Genomic DNA, 13175 nt, shown 5'->3' on the forward strand with positions numbered 1-13175 from the left:
ATTAACATGTTAACCTGAGTAACAGGAAAAAAAAGTCACTTATTGTCCCCTTCCCCTTGCTGCATACTCAGAAAAATGGTTACAGGCTCTGCTTCCAGGGGCAGGCGAGCTCTCCAGCCCTGCTGGGAGCTCACTGGGAAGGACAGAAGGGAAGCAGGTCTCAGCTCTGTCCCTTCCACGCACACCATTCAGCAAAGCTTGCTGGATGGAGCAGAGGCAATAATACACAACTCAAACAAGGTGTCTGGGCTTCCATATGCTCTGGGAGGTATGTGCCTTTTTGCTCCACCATGGCTCCAAAAACACCTGCAAAGCAGGGCTGTTCAACAAAGAAGGATCAAGTCCTTAGCTGACAACTCAGCCATCTGGCTAGGCCTGCTGCCCTGTGGCAGCTGTGAATGCCAGCTCTGACTCTCAATAGCACATCTGTTCATTTAAAAAAAAATCAATGTGTTGTTTAAGGTCATTTTATATTCCCTGGAAACAAGAGTCTGGTTTTAGCAGCCTTTTCAATCTTAACGAACTGGCTGAGCTCTTAGCATGCTGGTTTTGCCCTGGTTTGCTGTCACCAGGCGTAAGATCTCAGCCTACCTCCATGTTCTCCACCTCTGTCTGCTCGTCTCTTGGCTTCTGCTTGAACTTCACAGTGCCCAAGTGCACAATACCCCTAGTCAGCTTGTAAACACAGATCCCCTCCTCTGGACTGGAGCCCAGGACATCAAAGGCCACCTGGCAGAAGGGACACAGACCCACACAAGGGAATTCTTAATCTGCACCATAAGCTGGAAGCCAGCCCATAGTCCTAACCATCTAAAATAATTTTCCAGCCCATTGAAATTTGACCAGCCAGGTCCCTTCAGACTAGTATGGGACAGAGTAGTTTGATGTTGCTGAAAACCAGCGCTCTGCTTTTGTTTCGTATACTGATTTATGCTAGCTCAGAACCACGTGCTTTGAGAGCAGTTGTTCTAAGTGTCTCTGATACCATGAGCAAAATGCAACATATCATCTGGGATATCAGCTCATTCCACTCTTCACCATGCTTTTTAAAATCAGCAGGACATGAGCAGCAACATCCCCTTATAGCAATTATCCCACATCTCAGCTAGCACAGATAAGGAGGAAGTGTTGCTCTGCTGGGAACATTGTGCTTTGGTCTCACAGCATGCCCAGGGAATGGAGAGCGAGCGACTCTGAGCATGCCAGAGAATCTTGCAGTGTGTTACTCGTGAGCCATGATTTGGGACTGCCTGTCTTAGTGGCTATGAAAATCATATCTGCTTTGTACAAAAGGCTTGTTTGCAACGTATAAATCCTGGAAGCTGTAAAATACCAACAGCTGCTGGAAGGGGCACTGTAAGTTCAGCAGCTGGAGACTCTTTGATCTCTCTGTAGCTCAGGTCCTGCTTACAATAATAGTCTCGGGAGCCGGCGGACATTCCCAATAAGCTCTTTTCAGTAACAGATACTCTTCAAAATTATATAAAAAAGGAAAATATGTGTCCAAAACCAACAAAGAGTCAAGTCGTCCTCTTACAGAAGCTGCTCCTTGAGATTACACGTGTATGCGGGATGAACAGGTTTTAACCCATGGTGTCTACCACAGCTTTCAGATCTGTCAGTTTTCAGGCTTCAAACAAACCATATAACCAGCTTGTCTGAAGTCCTGCAAACTCCAGGCCTTTGAATGTTAACCAGAAACTCCTATGTCAAGCTCACTTGCTCTGGAGCAGATCTTTTACATTCAGGCTTCAGCTCACAGACAGTTGAACAAATCTTTAGGCTATCCCTAGCTGCTCTTCCAGTAGCTTACCTATCCTCAGGGTGAAGAAGCTGAGTTTTATTCCTAGGGGAAACTTAGGCCATGGGGGCAGCATCCTGTTTGCTGTATTTTCAGTTTCACTAATGTTTCTCCAGACTTACATTAGTGAGAAGCTGCACTTCCCCACCATCCACGTTGTCTGCCTTGATCGCACCTTGATGCACCCACTGGTAATGATTAGGATTGGGCACAAGAAGCAGCTTCTGCAGCAAGAGACAGACCAAGGGGTGATTACACCCATTGCCATCAGTACAATCAAGGCATAACGTGACCTTTTTGACTGAAGCCTGACGGTTCTTCTAGGTTTCAATTCCTGAGCATGTTTTGAGAATCTCACTTAAGAAAAAAGACCTGTTAAGGGATGGGTTGCTTAGGCTACCTAGGAGATTTTGACATAGCAGCCGCGTCAAAGTAAGCAGGATTGAACACCCAAACCTTTTCAACAGTATTGAAAGATTTGTCCTGGCTGTCTTTCCTGTCTTGAGGAGATGTAAGCAATTGACATGAATCAGCTCAACACTTCAGTTTGAAAATGATCATTTTTACCTTAGTGGCAGCCCTGCCAGATCAAGCAGGACCTCACCATGCATTGATCAAGATAAGGGAAGACAGCTTTCTTTTCTCACTCTGGCCTCCCTAAGGAGAAGTCACTTGCAATCCTCTTCTTCCTGGATAATTAGTATCAAACCCCCACTGCAGAGAACCTATTTCAATCTCTAGCCAAGTACAGTTCTGGTGAGTAGGTTTCTTATTCTAGAAACAGAGGATCGAGGGGGGATGTGTGCATTAAAGGGAGTGAATAACTCACACAAAGTGCCATACCAGTAAGTTCAGGTTTCTCCTTGGAGAGAATCTGATGGAAAATATGATAATATCTCTTAGCTACCTCCTGGGAAATGCCACATGACTTATCCAGACCTGGAACACAGAGGGAAACACATCCAGGTGTAGGTAGCAGCCAGAGAATGAAAAATCATGGCCCTATGTCATGTCGGTGAGAATTTTGCTTTTGATATCAGTGAAACCAGCATTTCAGCAATGTCCTTTGGAAGTCCTGTGAGTGCAGCAAGAACCATAGTATACTTCAGCGATGCTCTCAGAGCATGCTTTTAAGCTCCCCAACATTCTCACTGGCACAAGTTTTAGTACAGCTATCTATGTTGGCAGCCAGTGAAATGGAGGCAAAAGATGCCATCACTTGTCCAGTTATGTCAGTGCTGGGTTCAGGAACAGATCTCCAGACTAACTCATCCTGCTTCTAAGCATGCTCTGAATTGCCAGGATGTGGTTTGTAAGATTGACCTGTGAAACGTGTCCTTATACTACCCTTTCTTTCTGAGAAGATCTCTGGAAACAATGTTTTCTACCTTGTAATCACTCTGTCCCAACCTTCTGTTAGGCACTAACATGCTTAGTTTGGCTTCTGGTCTCCACAAAAACCATCCTCCTCTAGACCTCACTGTATCAATTCATTCATCTGTACCAAATCACCAGACCTTGCCAGAAGTCCTAGCTGGGCGTTTTTCATCCTTGCCTCTCAGCTGAAGTCTTCTGTCCATATAGTTCTGCTGGCAAACAGTGTCATGTGAGTTCTTCGGACAAATTTGTGTTGACTCAAACCACCTTTATTGTCAATTTTTGTTAGTCCAGGTGACTTCAGGGAGCACTCCTACAACCTCTTTTGCCTGCAGAGCTCCAGTGAGGGTGCAGAAGGTCCTTGAGCCAGTGCTGCTGCTTGCACAGTGAAGGTCTGGCCTTGCTCTCCAGGCCAGGCTGGAAGAAGCTGCAACCTGCCAGTGAGCAACCTGGAACTTGCTTTGGCCTGCTGTCCAGGGAGGCAAATGCAGCATATGGTCTCTGGGTGTGATGCAAATCTGGGATGAGTTGAAAGTAGGAGGGATGCAGACAATCCCACATTAAAGAATAACCGGTCCATATGTTTCCTCTCTCCTTTTTCTGTATGCTAAAGGGCTTTAGTCAGGAAACATGGTGGGGTCTTTTTACATTGAGAGCTGGGATTTGTGGTTCTCAATTTAGTCTTGGATGCACGTGTGCAAACAAGGAACAATGCACCTTCCCTGGATAGCTATTTTTAGGGTCTTGGTTGCAAGACAATTATAGTGTTGTACTGATGAATATGAGTAATGGTTGCAATATAATGAAAAGTGTACAGCTTTTGGGGGAGGCATTGTGTCTTTTATGTGTTCACGCAGAGTCTCATAGGCAACTAAAGAAAGAAGAAATAAATTTGTCATCGTCTATAGCAAGCAACTTCATTGTGGAAGTAGGGGCAGATTTTGGTTTCATTTACAGCAGTGCGGATCCCTTGAGTTAAGAGAGTTCATTTCAGATTTGTACGTGTCTGAGGTATTTGGAACAGGGTCCATTCAACACAAGAAAAAGTCCAAAGCAAAATTAATATGAAGAGTTATGTGCTTACTTACAGCTCTCAGTGTCAGTCCCAGCCAGCTTGCCTGTGCTACCAAACTGAATTCAGATAAATTTGCCCTGGATGAGAAAATAAAAGATGAGTCTGTTAATCAAGATTGCAATATCTGTAGGAAAACAGAAAGTAGCTGAGAGGTTCTGAGCGTTCATCAGGGATAGACAGCATTGCCTGTAGGGACAAATTTGCAAGTCAGTGAGAGGAAATTTAATCTTTTCAAAGATCAGATCTATAAAAAACCTCTTTCTTCTTGGATTCTGTATTAGAGCTTAAAGAAATCCTCCTTTCTCTGCAGCATATGGCAGAAGTATGTAGCACACAGAAACAGAGGAATGAGACTTTAGATGAAAACCCCAATGTTTTACATTCTCACTGACAATTTCAAAATTAAAAATAATCTGAAAAAAATGAAAGCATTTTGAATCTTTGCAGAAGTAAGCAGCTGAAAGGGCATTGCTTTGGGGTCGATCAAAACTATTTTTTTCTTTTGACGTATAAAAATATGAAGTCAAAACAAAATCGACTGACGAACTTAGTTCAAGAAAATGGGAACCAATAATGTTTCATCTGAAATGTTAGTAAATATCAACTAATTCAGTTCTTGAGGAAGCATTTAAAAATAATTTTTGTTTTTATTTCTTCTGAGGGAACTTTTTCATATGACCTACCAGGGACCTATCAGTGAAATCTAAAGAAGGGCTAGTACATTGAAAATGAGTACTTACAAAACTACTTCCCTGTAGTTTTAGCATCTCCAGGGTGTCCAGAGCAGGATTCACCCAGATGATTTGATCTTCAGAGATCCCTACAAAAAGAAGACAGAAGTCAGCATCATCAGGATGTTCAACACTGAAGACACAGGCCCGGAGCACAACTACCCCTTACAATCCAAAGCAACCTGCTAAATTCATTTCCTATGGTCAGCTCCCACAGAAAGCTGAATTACTGCTCTGAGCAGTAATTACTTTTCATGTTCAGTCCTACCCAAGGCTCTCCTCAGAGGCCCAGCCTGGTGGATTTGGGGCAGGCAGGAGTCTGCTTAATCTCCCCAGACCCAAGACGCAACACCAAATGCAAAGTGTAAGGCAGTTTTAGGTACTTAGTACTTTGGTCTTCCAGAAAGAGTTTTGGGATGTCCAGGACTGAGAGAGCCACGGGGGAATGATAGGGCAACGCTGGCAGGCAGAAAGCTAGGAAAGAGGAGTGAGGTTTATTGCCTGTAGGAAGAGGAAGGTTATTCCAAGGATAGAGGGCAGCATAAGACAGGCTAGGAATGTGTGCAGGGTAGGGACAGCCTCGGGGGGAGAAGTTGTGGAGGAGGAAACAGCGCAGAGGTGCAAGCTTGGACATGATAATCCAGAGCTCTGGTGGTGAGGAAGCTGGAACGAGAAATAGGAAGCCACTGAAGGAATCCCACAAGGCTAGAATAACAGGATTTTTGCTGCAAGGCCAAAGGTAGCTGCTATTTATGCCTTTAAATTCTGAATTGTTTTACTCACCCCCATAGTACAGTCATAGGGGACGTGGGGGGAGAGAGAGAAGAGAGAGGAGAGGAGAGGAGAGGAGAGGAGAGGAGAGGAGAGGAGAGGAGAGGAGAGGAGAGGAGGAGAGGAGAGGAGAGGAGAGAAAAGAGGAGAGAGAGGAGAGGAGAGGAGAGAGAGGAGAGGAGAGGAGAGAGGAAGGAGAGGAGAGGAGAGGAGAGGAGAGGAGAGGAGAGGAGAGGAGAGGAGAGAGAGGAGAGGAGAGGAGAGAAAAGAGAAGAGGAGAGGAGAGGAGAGGAGAGAGAGGAGAGGAGAGGAGAGGAGAGGAGAGGAGAGGAGAGGAGAGGAGAGAAGAGGAGAGGAGAGGAGAGGAGAGGAGAGAGAGGAGAGGAGAGGAGAGGAGAGGAGAGAGAGGAGAGGAGAGGAGAGGAGAGGAGAGGAGAGGAGAGAAAAGAGAAGAGAGAGGAGAGGAGAGGAGAGGAGAGGAGAGGAGAGGAGAGGAGAGGAGAGGAGGTGAGGAGAGGAGAGAGGAGAGAAAAGAGAAGAGGAGAGAGAGGAGAGGATGGAGAGGAGAGGAGAGGAGAGGAGAGGAGAGGAAGAGGAGAGAGAGAGGAGGAGAGGAGAGGAGAGGAGAGGAGAGGAGAGGAGAGGAGAGGAGAGGAGAGAAGAGAAGAGGAGAGGAGAGGAGAGGAGAGGAGAGGAGAGGAGAGGAGAGGAGAGGAGAGGAGAGGAGAGGAGAGGAGAGGAGAGAGAGAAGAGAAGAAGAGAAGAGAAGAGAAGAGAAGAGAAGAGAAGAGAAGAGAAGAGAAGAGAAGAGAAGAGAGAGAAGAGAGAGAAGAGAAGAGAAGAGAAGAGAAGAGGAGAAGAGAAGAGAAGAGGAGAAGAGAAGAGAAGAGAAGAGAAGAGAAGAGAAGAGAGAAGAGAAGAGAAGAGAAGAGAAGAGAGAGAAGAGAAGAGAAGAGTAAGAGAAGAGAAGAGAGATGAGAAGAGAAGAGAAGAGAAGCCACTGCGCTCAGCCTCAGAAGCTGCAATACCTCTGCGATGCTGAAGCAGCCATGAGCATGGAGGGCTTCTTTCTATTTGCTACCTAACAACATACTTCTTTGCTGTCATAAGAAAAAAGACCAGGTCTCCCTCCCTGATTATTGATGCTTATGTCTCTTTTATTATGTGGACAACTTGCTCTTCACAATGTTTCACCTAGATAAAACACTTTTTACTATGTTTCATTTTAGCAGGTGGCAGGAAATAAAGTGCTGGGAAATCCCACCTGGCCGAGGATCCCTGAGGCTGCTCTACAGCGCTGTTCTCTCAAGAATCTCCATGCTCTCTGCAAACACTGTGATTATTCCTCCCACTGCTATTTATTTCAGTTTCCAGACCACCTGCAAGCCCCCAGAGCTCTGTGTGAGGGTAGATTCATTGCAGCACAGATCAATATTACCCTCAGTTTTATGAATGGGAAAAAAGAAATGCAGGGAATTCGTTTGAAGACAGGGCAGAGCAAGGCAAAGAACTCAAACGTCCTGGTGCTTTGCCGTTTGCTTTTAACAAGTAACAGACAGGCAGGGGCTTGGACATGAGCTAACATTGCAAGGTTTAAGTCACACACACACCCAATTTACAGCAGCACAGGCTGGCCCTCTGAGTCAGGACCAGTTCCTGTCCTGCCATTACCCCATGCTGCTTTGCTATTCCCCTCTGCCCTTTCAAATCATAGAACCTCATGTGGGCATAGTGCTGACATAGGCTGTCCAGGACACTGGCCTTGTTCAAGAAGGTCACGTCTGTCATGTCTTGTTGAACTTGGGCGGGTTCATCATCTACCGTTCCATCCATCTGCTGGACATTCTTCACCCTGATGGTCTGCAGTGTTGGCGAACAGGAAGAAGGTGGTGTTATCCCAGATAGGTCTCCATGGACCACATGGGAAGACACTCTTTTGGACATGCTTCCACTTCAAGCTTTGTTCTAGCTACTACTGCCCCTGGCTGGTGGCCTCAGGAAAGGAGTCCTCCAAATCGGCTGACCCACAGAGCAAAATAGGTCTGGACTCATCCGTGGTTGCACTTCCTACACTTCCTCTGGGGGCAGTAGGCTACTACTTTCCTGTTGAGCCCATAAAGTAGAGCTTAGCTGGTTGATTACCATCTTCACCACGACTTTGTCATCCTTTTCAGACTGGATCTCCCCAGCAAGGAAACACCCTTTTTCATCCTTCACGCAGCAGGATGTCTTGACGTCACAGGGCTTGTTCGTGGCCTCTGTTTTCTCTTTCTTAGGAGGAGCCAGGAACTGCATGGGGTCAGCATCATCCACACACTCTTCCTTATAACTGTCAGACATCTTGGCTTCTCTTCTAGGCAGAAGGTAAAACTAGAAGGAAAGAAGGGGAACATTGCTTCCCACACAGCTGAGAAAGCAGAGGTTGAAGAAGCCTGGAATTTCCTGTGGTGCTGTCCTGTTCACACCAACAATACCTTGCAGTGCAGTAGGAACCTGCACCAGAAGGAACAGGCCAAACATCCCAAACCTGGGTGGTAGTTCCTAAGAGGGGCCAGAAAGTGAGAGATGAGCTGAGGAGAAATATGGAGAATATTCCCACTTTCTCTTCAGCCTCCCTCCTTGTCCAGTGCTGGGCCACTGGGAACCTGCCTATGGCTGTGAATGAGGGCCTTTCTCCCATCGTTTGTTCCTGAACACTGTAAGACCCTAAGGCCCAGTTCTGGTGAGGGCAGTTCTTGGATGGGGGGTGCCAGTGGGATTTTGGGAGTACTGAGGGTGTTGGTGGTTTCCTTGGGTTCCCAGAGAAACACATGAAGTAGCTGTCAGAGCAACCACAGAGCTTCTCGCTCCCTCCCTGGAGTAAGGCAGCTCCCATGCAGATGCCTCCTGTGCAGTATGGGCATAAACCTTCTTGGCATGCGAGGCTACAGCAGTGCACAAAATAGCACAAACACAGGCACAGCTGTAAAAGGGGTTCAGAGGAACCTGAAAGGGAGGACCTTGTTCATCAGCTTCTGTCCTCAGCCATCAAAACCCACCACAGTCATCCAGGAGAGGCGGTGGCACATCTACTTCACATGGCTCTTGGTGGTTTTCACCCTTGTCACAAACCGAGACCATACCTGCGGCAAAGCCATTCCACAGGAGGGAGCAGGGAAGTTCAAGGACATGACTCATGTCCCAAGGCTTTGCATTTTTTGGGACCTGTTCCATGTTGGAATCAGACTATGTCCCACACTCCAGGCAGTCTTTCTTCCCTCACCCACACATCTGAACTAGCTTTAATGTTGTCAAGGCAACAGTCAAACTGCTGATGGTGAGTAGACTTTGTCAGTGTCCAGCTACCTAAAGACAGTGCCTCCTGGGGACCTACAGTACCTGCTCAGCTTGTTGCTCCCCACAGAGGCAAAGCTGATTTCATCACTGCTATGCATTACTTAGATTAAAGGGAACACGGGCTATGCTGTGGCTTTGTTTTGCTGTGTGGACACACTGCCCAGGCCAAGGGCTGTTCTCCTTTCCACCTCTGCAGCCCCTGTGATGACAGCCCCAAGCAATGCTTCCCGCCAGCCTTGTGAGTCACGCTGTCTGCACAGGAGTTAGAGGAGTCAGTCTGGGGAAGCGGGAGAAGCCCCTGGGGTGGGTGGGGGACTCTTTGCCAGCAGGGTCTGGTTTTAGAGCCTACTGCTTGGGCTAAAGTCAGAATAGCTTGGCACTGGTTAGAGACGATGACAGCGCTGGCCCTTCTGGTGATCTCGTTTTCCCCACCATCTTCCTGAAAACCTTGGTGGTCTAAAAAAATATGTGTGCAAGGACTCCAAGGCAGCAGTGCTGCACCTTTGGAAACATATTCCAGGGCTCAGGGAGGTCGTGACACAACACTATCAATTGCAGTCTGCTGATCTGGAATGAATTCCACCCATAAAGCAGGAAGGAAAAGCTTTCCTCTGTCTATTTCCACTTCTGATCAGGCAGAGATAAGGAACTCTAACAGCTCAGCCATCATTTCCCCACCTCAATCTATAGAGTTAAATCTGTAGACTTGCTGGTTTTAGATGTCCGTATTTGCAATGTATTTCTGGGACTTGATTCTGTGGCTCCTTTCCACAGAAGGCTCAGGACTACACTGTATGTCACCTCCCTGAAATACATGGTCTCTGAAACAGATCAATGACATGTTAAACCAAACACCTACAGAAGATAAATGTGTATGACTGAAAACAGTTCGTACTTGCATCAAACAGTCGCTTAGGTACAGGTCTCAGACCATTAAGGAACTTTAAATTCTTTATGCCTCACCATCCTTTTACAGCTGGGGAAACTGAGGCGCAGCGTAACAACTTAAACCTTCAGAGTTGTCCACTCGTCGTCAGTCCAGGCTTTGGCAGAGAAAGTACCTAGAAAAAGTCTATTTTATTCTGGCCTTTCAGTCTGAAATCAGTAGGAGAGACTGGTGCTTAGCTCCTCTAATGGCAGCCTCAACCGTGTTGTTTAGGTACCCAGAGACAAGATATTATTTTAAAAGCTTAGGCGTAAATTTAGTCCCAAAAGCCATAGTTGAAGGAAGTGCAAGGCCATGCCAACAATTGGGAGTGAGCTAAAATTCTGAAATTTCATTTCCCAAGTGTCACATGGAATTTAATAAACTTAAGGTTAAAATACCTGGAGGTTCAAGTCTACTTGTTATAAAACACAGTGAATATAAATTCAGACCATCTTCATTTATACCTGCAGGCACTGTGCTTCTCTCTTTTGGCCTCTGCTTGCAGTTTCTGCCCCATGGATGTGTAAGACCCTTGCTGATCTCCACTCCACACCTCTTCCCAGCAACCACGCAGAGCAAGTACCTACCAGGCTAAACCCGTGATCCTGGAAGATGTGTGTTTCCAAGGGCTGGCCAGGCTCTTTCATAGCTGTCCAAGGGGCCTGAGCCGGCACTTAAGTTTTAAAAGAGACAACACATTCTTTACCCATAAGTCCAGCAGGCTGTAGAGCTGGAAGCCTGATTGGGAAAGCTTTGGTCCCTCAGGAGAGATCAGATAATGCTTTGTTTCTTGGGGATTTCTCCTTGTGTTCCGTTTCCTTATAGGGTGTTTTAGGAACTCAGCTGCTGGAGTGTAGCGACAAGAGGCTGAAATGGAAAGACCATCTAGCGAAGCCCTCATTCCAAGTCACGCCTTTGGCTGCGCCCTTCTTGCCAAGGTGGACCAGCGAATTTCATCAGTAAGAGGAGCGGATATTTGGCAGACAAACCTCAGACTGAATCCTCGGAAGAAGCAGCCATGTTGGTGATGGAATTAAAATTTCATTTTAAAATCGTTTCTAGGCTCGATGGTAATGATGAATAAATTCTGTGTGTTTGCTACAAGCAGAGAGGATAACGACTACTGTGCCACAGTCTTGCTTGTTTCAGTTGCTCAGTGGATGTGAACTGCCCCAAAAGACAACTGCTTCTCTATCAGCTTGAAGTATTTCTCTCCTATATTTGCCTCAGCTGGAGTGTCTGGGATGTGGTTACTCTGCAAGCATTGCCGTGGTGGGTGTTTCGGGTGAATACACTTAGGATAGAGTTTCCAGGCAGGAAGATTCAGATAAACAGCCACTTTGAGGTGAAAATTAGAGACTTCATGTTACACCCACCTCTTGAATTTGTAACTGACTATTCACCCTGAAAATCTGATTCTAAGAACTCAGCATGTCCTGTCAGGAGCAGAATAATACCACAGAAACCGTGGCCAGCCTGAGTCTTGAATATTGAGAATTGTGATTAACTTCTCAGGAATGTATCCGGAGCAAGTCATACTTTCTGGGCTTTTTTAGCTAATTATTTCAAACCTTGAATCTGTGAATGGTGATTGTAAACAGTTCTCAGACAAACATCTTAGAGAAAGACGTGAAAGGCATCAAATAAGTAATGGGTTCTGACCTGTTCACTCATGTGTAACGTGCATAAATGTCTGTTCTGACTGCTTAGGAGGAATGAGCTGCAAAGGGAGCAATCGGATCTCACCATGAAGTGATACAGATCAAAATGGCAAACCTTAAATAGCTACAAGCTCACTCAGCCCATGGACAGATCGGCAACGGCTAGAACTCAGCCAAATTGCTTCCTGAGTAGCTAGGATGCCTCTTGCTGAGTTTAATGAAATGTCATTGCAGTTTCCATAGCACAGGCCCCGTCCTGTACCATCCCTGGCCACGCTGTTCTCCAGCACATCGCCACACTCTGTCAACCCCGCTGCGACAGCCTGGGTTGGGCTGCAGCTGGTTCATCCAGCCACATCCCGTGACAACGGTTATATTATCTGGTAAAGGAGGTTTTTCAATGTTTTCTTAAAAAATGAAGGAGACATTCTGCAGCGATGTGACCTGATAGCACTGCACAGTGAGCTCTGCAGGCCACGGAACGTGGGGAGGGAGTTGTCGGCTAAGCAGGATGTTTGCCTTTGGTGTGGGCTCAGTTTCTTGCCCTGACACGGATTTCTTCATCATCCTAAAGTGAGCCTGAGAGTCCAGCTTTCCTGCCTGAAGGGATGGGGAGCGTAACTGTGTTTCAGATTGGAAAATGGTCTTCAGATAAGGGGCAAATCAGCCCATATAATCCAGACCATGTGGAAGAAAGGCTCTGGTCTCTCCCACTTAGTGTTTCCAGGGATCCCAGGGTAAACACAGTAGCCCAGGTGTTCATAATGACATTCCCAGTTACAAAAAAGGAGGTTGTAGGGTGAGGAACGAGGTACAAAACCACTTTTGACGGCTCGCTGCAGAACCTCAGCCTCTGTACTGTAGTGACAAGCCCTGGAGAAATGAGGAACTCGGTTCAGATGCTGCCTTTTGGGGTTCCATCTCAGCAGCAGCAGCAGCAGCAAACTGATCTCTGGTGGTATCCGGATCAGAAAGCCCTGCTGAAGGGTCACAGGGTTGTATAAACACCTGGCCCAGGAGACCACGAGATGTTTTCGCATTTATTAGTAATTTAAAAAATAATGCTGGTTCTGTAATGAAAGCTGTACCCTCATTCTCAGCTGCTGTCTGTTACTTGCTTGAGGAGGATCAGTGTATTCCTGTGAGGGCTGGAGGGATATTGGCTGTACGGAGACACGACCAGTCTAACCAAACAAGGGAGATCACTGCTCATGGAGCACGGAGGGTCTGATGGGGACAACGCCAGGTACTTGTGAATTCCACTAGGTGCTCAGGGAGTCATGGGTCCTGCAGAAGACAGCCTGTGTGGTTATATGATAAAAAACTCTATGGGGAAGTCTCTGCACATGAAAGCAAAGCTAAAGTCTTTCTGGTGTCTACCTTTTCAGTGCTCAGCTTTTCAACTGTAGCAGTCTTTTAATGCAAGGAATTATGGAGGCAAAACAAACAGCCCCAAAACTTCTGAAGTTTTTTTTTTTAAGGGAAAATGGGGAAA

At 46.5% G+C, this 13175-nt stretch overlaps 1 long non-coding RNA gene across 1 annotated transcript in view; it reads left to right on the forward strand.

Moving 5' to 3' along the window:
- LOC142062959 (uncharacterized) overlaps nt 1-11651 on the forward strand; it is a 36397-nt gene extending 24746 nt beyond the window's left edge. The window contains exon 3 of the long non-coding RNA XR_012662591.1: nt 10845-11651. This is a non-coding gene — a long non-coding RNA (uncharacterized LOC142062959). The remainder of the gene's footprint in view (nt 1-10844) is intronic.
- The last annotated feature ends 1524 nt before the right edge of the window (nt 11652-13175 follow it).

Source organism: Phalacrocorax aristotelis, chromosome 10 (genome assembly GCF_949628215.1).
Source record: "Phalacrocorax aristotelis chromosome 10, bGulAri2.1, whole genome shotgun sequence".
In the NCBI taxonomy this organism is placed as follows: domain Eukaryota; kingdom Metazoa; phylum Chordata; class Aves; order Suliformes; family Phalacrocoracidae; genus Phalacrocorax; species Phalacrocorax aristotelis.